We start from the raw sequence: 11,498 nt of genomic DNA, 5'->3' as shown, positions 1-11,498 counted from the left end.
AAGCTATAGCAGTGGCTGGGTCAAATGACCCTTTCACAGGTGTTGAGAAGACCATTGGAAAACACAGATATTTATATTATGATTAATAACAGTATCAAAATTGGAGTTACAGAGTAGCAATGAACATGATTTTATGCTTTCCGGTCACCACAATATAAGGAACGGTATTAAAGGGCCACAGCGTTAGGAAGGTTGAGAACCACTGCCCTACAGTAATAGCTCAGGATTTAACAAATAGACTCTTGATCTCACTCACATTCGCCCAAACAACTTGTAAGCCTGACCTCATTCCAATTGAATGAATAAGTCAGCATGATTTACAGAAGATGAAGATGTTGTCTTTGTACTGTTTGTGTTTTGTAACAGTGTGTCTGAGAGTAGGTAATTCATAAATAAAATAACTGTAACTGGTCACAGTCACAAACACCAGAGCGCCCAATGTTGAGATCACTGTGTATGGTAAGAAACTTCTTGATGCATTACCAGAGGGTGAGTACAGAGGCCCAGAGAGTCTAAGAAGTCAAGAGGCCATGAGAAGGCCAAACATCATTTGACCCTACTACCAATCCCAGCTATGAGTGTAAATGGTCCAATTTCCTGTTAAAGCTGTCACAATGACAATTAAACTTCATATCATAGAAGAGACAAACCTTTAAGCAATATAGCACATTCTATAAACTTTCTAAATACTTCCTATGAATCATTCCAATATTTCACAGCTAGATCTGTAGCCAGTTCATGGTTAACTATACTTTGATTGGTAGGAAATAACCTAGATGTTGAAGAAACTGTCGGATGTTGACACCGTAGAAGCATTACTGTTGGGTAAATCAGGATGTCACTGTGGCCAGTGGTCATGTGGTAAAGAGAATTTAGACCTGACATCGCTTTATGTGGCGTAGTGTGCTCACTAAGTCATCCTGTGGGTACTTTGAATATATGAAAAAAAATGTACATTTGGTAATAAGGGTAATTTTCATGTTAGACTTTGACCTACAGATCATAACTATTAAAATCCCTGAAACTAATGTAAGTATTGCTCTAGATTAATTGCAAGGGTTAGTCCATCTTTATGTACCTTGGAAGACTCAAAGGCACTTATTCCTATTTTATCCCACTTGACTCTCTTGTAATAAAAGGCTCTTGTGCAAAGGCAATGAGGTATTACTTCATTAAATAGTATATCCAATCATAATGACTCTTCCAGTGTATTGCCATGATTATTAACAGACTGACCACAATTATAAATTTTATTCTATATCTCCTTAGCTTTAAATTTTTCCATATCTTCTTCACTCCATCCTGACATCCATAAAAGGTAAGAAATAAGTTTTCTTATTGAAAAGAATAGAAATATCCCATACCCTCCTCATCTAGACTACATAATTGTATCTCTGCCTGGAGTTTGCTCTCAGGACAGGCAGTTGGTCTGCCCGAACAATGGCATTATGCTGACAGGCCTGCATCGGCAGAGGGCAGGTAGGACTTAAGTGGTTTTATAAGATGAATGTGTGTGTTTTCCACCCCTGTAAAGATGTTTGCCAGTCTATACTTAGGAATGTGAGGATGTTTCTCTCCAAGAGAAATGCAAACTACATCATAGTAGGGCCTCCCCTTTTCCTACTAACATGTACCTTTATTTTAATAGACCTGACAATTTAAAATCTGTTTTTGGTGTCCGGTATTGATGTCATTCATTGCCCAGGAACATGTCCTAAGGATACTCTGAGAAAAAGAGAGCTGCTTCCAAAGACATGCATAGATCCACAGACCATCCATGGAATCTACCTGTCAGACTACCCTCTTGTATACCCACATACCCTGAGGTATGTGCTATTCATGTCTGTCTCCTTTCTTTGAATATAGAAAAAGAAAAACCACATTTAACAGATCTAGTGGTATTTCCCAAGCAATATACATCACATTTCTGTACACTATTTCAATTTAGTTGTATATAATGTCCATAGTCTTGAGAAAAATAAATCTCTAAAGGATGGACATCTCACTTACAAGAAGTATGCCATTTTCATTTCATGATAAAGAGAAAACAGTGTTCTTTATGAGTTCTTATCAGAAACTCAAGGGGAAATTTAACTTGAATTTCCTAGAGTTTTGGAACAAATCTAAGCCCTTTGTAGAAACAAGCAATATTCTTTCAAGAAGTAGTTTTGTGCTACCTATATGTCTTCATAAATAAATAACTACAGAACTGTATTTCCTTTAACATAAGTACTTAACTTAAACTGGGAGTTGTTTAACAAGCAATGCCATAAACTTTGTGAGACTAATACATTTTTATCAAAAGGGGAGATGTTAAGAACAAAAATTTAACTACAGCACAGAATATTGCACACACAAAAAAATTCCAGCACAAAACAAACTGTTGGCAATGACACTTCACACAATGTGCCTGAGAGGACTGTCAAACAGAGAATGGCCTTGCCAGTCCATTGGTTTTGAGCTATCCTAAGGTTGGAAATTTAGGCTTAGAAATCAACTTAAAATATGCCATGTCTATCAGTTCTCATAGAGAAGAAGACCTCCCCTATCAGTGGACTTGGGGAGGGGCATGCATGCAGAAAGGGGAGGAAGGGAGGGATTAGGAGGGGAGGAGGGTGGGGCTTTTGGGGGGATACAAAATTAATAAAGTGTAATTAATAATAATAATAATAAATAAAGAAATATGCCATGTCCTTGAGGAGTTTGCCTGGATCTCTGACTTTTACATAGCAGACTTTTACATGTTCCTATTACTTGCCCTAAGCAAGGCTAAATGAACTTCTCCAAAAGATGGTACATAGGAATGTTCCTTCTGACACTGACCTTCACCAAGTCCAATCTTCATCCCACATGCTTTCTACTATAATTCTGTTTTCCTTGAGCTTTAACTTCCATACTTTGAAAAACTTAAAGAGGAGATGCCTCTAGGCAGTGTTCAAAACTGTTGGGAGACTCTTCAGTTCTCTCTCATTTTCCAGGCAGCTCTTTTATTCCTCTATCACAGCCTCCTCCCCACTGAGTCACTTCTTCATTTTGCTTCTAATACATTTGGAATTTGTCCTCATACTTTTCTCCTCAGATTTTGCCAGCCTAACATCCTTCTGCAAATGTTAGCTATGTTGACTTCTGCCTTTTATTTAAGTTACATCGTGAAACTCTTTGAGTTTAGGTTTGGGAAACTTCAGGGAGAAAGAAATAATGGAAAAGTTGAACAATAAAACCACAATCTTTTTAGAAGATAATGATTTTCATTCAAAAACCATAGTTACCTAGTATCTGTCATTGTTTTTCTAGTCTTCTTTCCTTTGGACCTAATTGCTTAGTTCTTCTACAATGTTGCTGTGACCTGCTTTGGCTTTATGTATAATCTATATTAGCCCTCTTGAAGGTGGGCTCCAAATTTCTAACATATGTAAGTTTATTATTTATGGCAAAACTAGCCAGAAAACAAGATTTTTTTATCCTTTGTTCTAAATACCATACTTCCAAGATGCCCATTTCATGCTTCCATCTTTCCCTTACCTCTCCATGGTAATGTTTCAGTCTTTCTCTGTCTTTCTTTGAAGTGATACACACAGTCCATCCTAAACATGTAACTTTAACATTCTGGAGTTGTTTTAAACTCTTGCTGCCCAGTATTGCTATTATTGTATTCTTACTTGATATCTAATGTGTACATTTGATCATAGGTAGTGATAAAGTCTACTCACCTTGATTTCTTTTCCAGTTCCAGAATCATGTTAGGACCATGGGTTATGAAGTTAGATGTGATAAAGTCTACAGTCCATGCCTGGATAATCCTGCTTGCAATGAAAATATCTACAGTTTTGCTTTAAATCTTGTATTGACATATTATTTTAGTGTTCCTGTGAGACATTTAGTGCTTTATGGTGAAGTCAGAACTCTAGCAAAGAGAATTTCCTACCTACATCTTGACAACTATTATGTTGGAAGGGTATATTTCTTATTTCATTCCCTGTTTTAGGAGTAACTCTAGAGAGCACTGAGATCACTGGATCAATGGACAAGATCTTAATTTTTCACTGACTTGACAACTGTCTGTGGTTTTCCTTTCCTCAGTTGGCTCAGAGGTAACCTTCTTCACTTGCTGAAAGATGACTAGGGTCCCTGTTATTCTGATTGTTGACAGGGTGAGAGGCAAATGTGACTTTCAACTGGCTTTATGAGGATGCTGTCAGATTCATCAACTCCTACTCCCCCTTGGAGGTTGTACTGGCTCCAAGAAGGTGAAGACCCTCAAAACTCCCTAGAAACTGCTTCCAGCTCTGTGGCTGTTGACTGGCTGGCAGCAAACACAGCAATATCTTTGGAGGTCTAGAGATAACTCAGAGAAATAATGCAGAGATCATTTAACATACAGCATTATACAGCAGACCAAAGCATTGAGTAAAGACAGATAAGTCACAAGGCATGTTTTAGTCCTGCTTGAATAAGGAGGAACCGAAAAAAAGTGAACAAAAAAAGAAATAGCAAAATACCAGCATCTTGAGTGCAAGTTGTTAATTTAAAATCAGTGAACAATTTCTCCCTTTTTACTAAGTAATATTAAACTCCTCCCCCACTTTTTCTAAAATCATAACATGATTATTGTTTCTTGCACTATGGAAGGAACTTTCAAGATAACACTATGTGTTCTTATCATCAAGTTGAGAGTTGGACAAGCACTTAACTCCTATAAACACACAATGTAAGAGAGGCATGGGTATTCTCCCAGGTTTTAAGCCTCCTTTAAGTCTCAGTGAGACAGAGATGGTAGCTAGTATCTTTATATGAAGAGACAGATAAGAGAACGGATGTTCTTCCTCTGTGAGGAACATAGCTGTCTCATAAGCACAGATAAACATTTTTCCTTACGTGTGGGAGTTACTAGATACACTAAATTGCATGAAAAGTACTGACAAAAGTCACAACTGATCCAGGAGTGAGAATTACCAGGGACTCCTTACTTATAAAAGTTGTTTTTATTTCCTCAGATGGGGAGGTGAGATGAGAGCAGTACCCAAGCTTTATGAATGCATGGCTTGGGCTGAACCCTCTTGTTTCTGTATAACTATCTCTAGGCCTAGGTCTGGAAGCTTCTTGCTCTGTACAATCTAATCTGCAACCTGGGACCTTGAATGCTTCAGGTTCTAGCCTCTGTCTGTTAATCTAGGTCTAAACTGTTTCAGCCTCTGAGACGTACTGCTGACCAAGCTCAACCTTTCTAGTTCTTTCTGAACTCTGGCTGGCTGGTTCAACTCAGCTGTTCCGGCTCAAAACTCCTTTCCAAGTTGCTTGATTCAAACTGGCTTCTCACTGAATTTTTCTGCTTGGAAAAAAACTGCCTCTCAGCATGGTGCTGAGCTATACAAACTCAACTGCACTCAACTGAGCTGCACATGTACTGTACTTTTGAACTCTACTGTACTGTCTCCACAAACTCTCTTACCCTCTCTCTCTCTCTCTCTCTCTCTCTCTCTCTCTCTGTGTGTGTGTGTGTGTGTGTGTGTGTGCTGCTCTTAAGTAGCTTCTCTTTTCCTGAATGTCCCCGTGATAGTTGGGCATATCCTTTCTTGGATTCACTCTGTCAAGTCTTTCTCTGATTCATTACTTTGTCTGATTCATTACTCATCATTTGGGAGTAAAGGTGTGTGCTGAATTCCAGCTAGACAGATTAAAGGTGTGTATTTAGGGTGTTTCTGTATTCCAGCCAGATCACACACACACCTTGATCTTTGGGTGTGATCCCTTGCCAGAGTGAGCATCGATGTTTCTGGATTGAAAGTCCTCTGCACCCACTGGTTTCCTAACTGACATGATGCTGTGTAAGATGATCCAGTAATCAAGAGAACTGGTGTCATCTCTGGAGTGTGTATCATTTTTAGCTCTTTAGCCTTCATTCCATATAGGCAGTCCTTTTCTTTAAATATGTCCCAAGACTGTATTTTCCTCCATTTTCAAAACTGTTTCTTTCTCTCATAAGAATTATTTTGCAGTCTGTTACATGGCCTGTCATTTGTGTTCTTTTCCTCTTAAGCTCCATCCCACAGCAAAACCAGAGTGACTCTTTAAAGATATAAGCCAGCTCATGCCATGACTTTGCTAACATGAATAATGGCTTCCCTTAGATGTGCAGTATCACTGGCTTGTAAGCCTTGGCAAATGGTCATACTACACATGGATGGTTGGCAGATGATTTTCTGGTAGGATAATACTGATGCTGCTGGTGAAAATTGCCAAGAAAGCCATTAACACAATTTGTATAGTTATTAAATTTCCAAAAGGCAAGAATGACTAGTCAGTGTGATTGAATGTAGTGAATCTTTAGATGTGTCTGTGTTATTTGTTCTATATGGGTTCTGTAGAACCATGACACAGTTTAGCAGATGACAAGAAACCTTATGGAAGTAGGCCTCATGATTTTCCAACCTTGTAAAAGGTCTTTACTTAAGTTCAAATGAACTCTGGTAACATTCTGATACAGGGGATAGATTGTGTGCCCTACCCATTCCTTCTGCAGCTTTTGCAAATCCTCTTATATAGAAATTCAGAGAGCTAGAGTTACCTATGATCCCAGGTTACAACAATCAATTTCTAGGCTTTTTTTTTTTTTTTTGGTTATCTGTTTTTAAAATGGCTTCTTGTATAGCCAGACAGCAAAACTTCAAATATTGACACAGTGTAAGGTGTTATATTAATGCTTACTACGATAAATGTGGAGGAGGAAAGTACAAACATGGAGCTATCCTCAAAAGATCACTGATCCCAGTGGCTTAGCAGAAAAAAAAAAAAGAAATATCATGCTTAAGGAAAAGAGAAAGACTTCTTAGTCAAATGTGATCACCAGAAAGAATCACGGATTAGGTGTTACAGAACACGTCTATCACATCCTGGTTAACCTAACGTAATATAGAAACAAAGAAAGCATGAAAACAATGTAGAACCGTCATGGTCACTATTGGAAACAGTCCTTTCCTTTTACAGAATTCTTATGTAAAATCCGCTTTGTAAATAAACTAAGTCACGTTGAGGCAAAAATATTAAAAAAAATTTATTGAGCATCTTCTATGTTTTGTACTCTTGGCAAAGCAACATAGTAAATACAAGGCAATGAAATATTCTCTTTGCTTTTCAGGAGTTAATTATCTACTAGGGAACTAAGTCTATAAACAAGGCAGGACAGCAGCAATCCTAAAAATCTCAGCAATGATTTCAGATGAACTGTCATTTTGCACTAATAGGGAATCATTTTTGTCTCAAAGCAGGTAAAGATTATTTAAGGTCTACAAAAATAAAAATAAAAAATTAATTAATTAATCAACTAATTAAGTTGTGAAGGAATCTGTGGGTTACATCAAGGTGTACCTTTCTTTAGCGGGACACCATATAATCCTTAGAATCAGACCATTGTTATCCCACAATCTATCTAAAGCACCCTTCCATAAAATATTATGGTACAGGAGACACTTAAAAATTACAAAATAGCATTAAAAAATGTTTTCCAGCTGGGAGTGGTGACACATGCCTATAATCCCAACATTCAGAGAGGTAGAAGCAGGTGGATCACTGTGAGTTCAAGGCCAGCCTGGTCTACAAAGCAAGTCCAGGACAGTCAAGGCTATACACAGAGAAACTGTCTCAAACAACAACAACAAATGTTTTCCATTCTCAGTGACTTAGATGATTATAATGGGAGAGTATGCACAAAGTACATCATATGTTTGGATAAAAACATAATACAGACCTAGAATCATGTAAAATAATTGACTGAAGCATCAATGGAGAAACTATTTTATATTTCTACAGAAATTTTACTAACTCTGGTGGGAATCCAGCATAAGATGTAAACACTTGAACCAGTTGGATTATCTTTCTTATTAAAAACAGGAAAATAGAAAAATAGAAAAGAAATTTGTACCATATAGATAATATCTAAGGTTCTTAATTTTTTCCACTTAAATTTTGTCTATTTATGATATTTGCAAAATGTATTAACTTTTTTCATATATTTAAAAATATATTGCTGCATTTTCATGGTTGTGTATTTTCTAATCTCTACAGAGCTTCATTGCATATGGTGGCAGGACTGAGTCTGGTACATCAACTATGTTAAACAAATGCTCTACTCCTCAGCCATACTACTAGCCTCCATGTTTCTTCAACATTGATTCTGAAAGAAACACAATTACAATCTGAATGACAAATACAGTAGACCACTGCTAGAGCAAGAACCCATGTTCATATTCAAATTCAGAATTACTTTTTATTTAAATGAATGAAGAAGGATATATAATCATTTATTTATCTAACCATACAGCTATCATTATTTATTTAATTATATGTGTCATAACCCTCAATTGCCCAAATAAGAAAGTTGACTGTGAAAAATACTGGAAAGCAATTTTTAATTTCATATTTTTACTGAAAATTACTCTATCAATGATGATTTTTTAGTGTTTTATATTTTTTATTTTTTATATTAATTAAAGTTTCTTCACTTTGTATCCCAGCTGTAGCCCCTCCCTCATTGCCTCCCAATGCCACCCTCTCTCTTTCCTCTCCTCCCATTCCCTTCTCCAAGTCCACAAATAAGGGAGGTCCTTCTACCCTTCCATCTAACCCTAGCTTATCAGGTTTCATCAGGAGTGGCTGCATTGTCTTCCTCTGTGGCCTGGCAAGGCTGCTCCCCCAACAGGGGGAGGTGATCAAAGAGCAGGCCAATCAGTTCATGTCAGAGACAGTTCCTGTTCTCGTTATTAGGGAACCCACTTGGACACTGAGCTGCCATGGACTACATCTGTGCAGGGGTTCTAGGTTATCTCCAGGCATGGTTGGAGTATCAGTCTCAGAAAAGACCCCTGGGCCCAGATATTTTGGTTCTGTTGCTCTCCTTGTGGAGCTCCTGTCCCCTCCAGGTCTTTCTATCTCCCCCTTCTTTCATAAGATTCCCTGCATTCTGCCAAAAGTTTGGTTATGAGTCTCAGCATCTGCTTTGATACACTGCTGGGTAGAATCTTTCAGATTCCCTCTGTGGTAGACTCCTGTCCTGTTTCCTGTTTTCTCCCTCTTCTGATTTCCATCCTGTTTGCCTTTCTGAGTGAGGATTATTCATATTACCCAGTGTCCTCCTTCTTGGAAAAGCAAATTTTTATTAGGTTATTTATTGGCTTTCCTCTTCCAATTTTCTAATCATCTATTTTTATCTTTTCAGGGTGAATTCTCATTTTCCTTAAAGCTTCCCTTCCACTGGCTTCATAATTTCTCAGTTTTCCACCATATATACCTGCCCTTGACTTTGGCCACTTACTTTCTGATTTGTTGCCACCAGCTCGCAACAATTTTAGCTCATGTTTTTACAGGCTGGTTCTACCCACAAGCATTTACAGACTTTGGCAAGTTGTTTCTCTTCTCAGCATTTGGTTTTCTTATCATCAGATGAGAATGACTATAATGTCTTTCTCACTCAAATGTAATAATATTCAATGAAACAGTGCAATAATATGTTTAGTGACATGATTCACTCTTAATAAGGTAAACACAAGCTGTAATTATCTTATCAATATTTTCTGTGCTTCTTAAGTATCTTCTTTAATTGCAGGCTTGGTATTTGCGTTGCAACTAGGATTTCTAACTGAATAAAACTAGGTTCTAATTATTCTGTGATAGAAAGGTGAAAGTCATTTCCACTGCAGGGGTATATACTATGATGTAAAAATGACATTATTGCCACAACCCTATCTTTACTTATCAGCTTAACATTAAAGCAACAATGTTACTCACTTTGACACATGATAAAAGAAGACCCATGTGCTCCCAGGACACGGTAGCCTGAGCTGAGTGTGCTGAACCGTGAAGTACTTTCCTGTCTCTGTAATGTTGCTTGGCTTCCCCCATCCCACCCCCAACATAATATGTGTATTGATTATTTAGGAGTGTCACATAATGCAGCCTGATCACACTCCCCAGTCTTCCCAAGGCCATTACCACTCCTGCTTAGAAAACCTGCTTAGCTCTTTCAGGTATAATGTATGCTAACTCTTGTAGAACCTATCCACTGTCGGTCCTTTGCCCCAACCCAAGAGTAAGTCATACTTCAGCTGCAGTGTTTTCCAGAGTACTCTGAGCCTATTTTCAGTCTGCTGCTCAATGCTCTAAATTATGCTTTGTTGTTTGTTTTGTTCTTCTCATCACATCATAGACTCATTAAGAAGATTGCCTTTGGTGAGGAGGAGAGTAGGGTATCAGTGGGCATCTAGGCTACCAACTGTTGCCCATATTTTCTTATGATCCCCAATTTAATCAGTATAATGAGGCTCTGAGAATTAAGGAACACAAAGTTGCTTATAGAAGTTAAGTTCCTTTTTATAATTATGAAGTGTAAGAACACAAGCTAACCCTAATCTGGGAGGCTTTTTTATTTCAGTCATGAAATATGCTACATAGACAGATATGACTTTCACCACTGCCTTGATCTTTGGGACTGGAGAGATGACTCCGTGGTAAAGAGTACTTGCTGTTCTTGCAGAGGACCCAGATTCAATTTTGATCACCTTCATCAGGTAGCTCACAACTGCCTGTAACTCCAGTTCCTGGGCATTCTGGTTTCAAATGGTCCCTGCATGAATGGGGTCCATGTAGAGACAACTGGGCATATGCATTTACATGTCAAAATAAATAAAACATCATTTTAACTGATAAAAGTTAAAAAGCAAACACTATACAGTTGTGTGTGGCACTATATTCTGCTTTAATACCTGTACATGTTATGAAATGCTAGAATTTGTTTAAAAACTTTCATTTGCCAGCCTAAATTTGCCAACAAATTTAATATTTGTTTATGGTAAAAACATAAAAACTGTGTCTTCTAGATTTTTAAATTTTGTTTTTATTATTTCTCAATTCTTTCTTAATATTGAGAATTTCAAGCATGAATAATGAGATATAAACACATCCGATCTTGAAACCCTTGCAGCCTTCTAGTTCTCCCAGTATCCTCAGTAGCATTGCCCCTCCCAAGCTTATGTCTTCTCTTTTTCATAAGCTACTAGGTTCCATTAGAGTTGTGCACATGTGCAGCACTGAAAGCCTTTTAGTGGCTGTATCTTTAAGAATAAAGGGTTTTTCTGCTCCAGCAACTATCCACTCCCGTAAACTCCTCAATCTGAGGTGGGTCTTAGAAATCGTGCCTGATACTGTAATCCTGGTCAAAATCCCATGATTGGGAACATCTTAGGTTTTTCAGTAAAAGCTGCTTTTGTTACTTTGCTAAGTAGCCATGCTATCAAACTGCCTTCTAAATAATTAATAGTACTCATAAATCTAGATGTCTCTTAATCTTAGACGGAGAAGCTTCTTTTGCAGTAGATAGCCAATGGAAAGATATTTAACTGCGGAAAGTGCTGGGAATAAGAGATAGAGTACTCAGCCCTGTCTAGGACTAAACAAGACACCTGTATTCACCCTACTATAAAGTCACAGACATATTGTGGATGAGGAGG

This window comes from Meriones unguiculatus, chromosome 2 (genome assembly GCF_030254825.1).
Source record: "Meriones unguiculatus strain TT.TT164.6M chromosome 2, Bangor_MerUng_6.1, whole genome shotgun sequence".
Taxonomy (NCBI): domain Eukaryota; kingdom Metazoa; phylum Chordata; class Mammalia; order Rodentia; family Muridae; genus Meriones; species Meriones unguiculatus.
The sequence above is the reverse complement of the archived record's forward strand: the minus strand, read 5'-3'. Positions refer to the sequence as shown.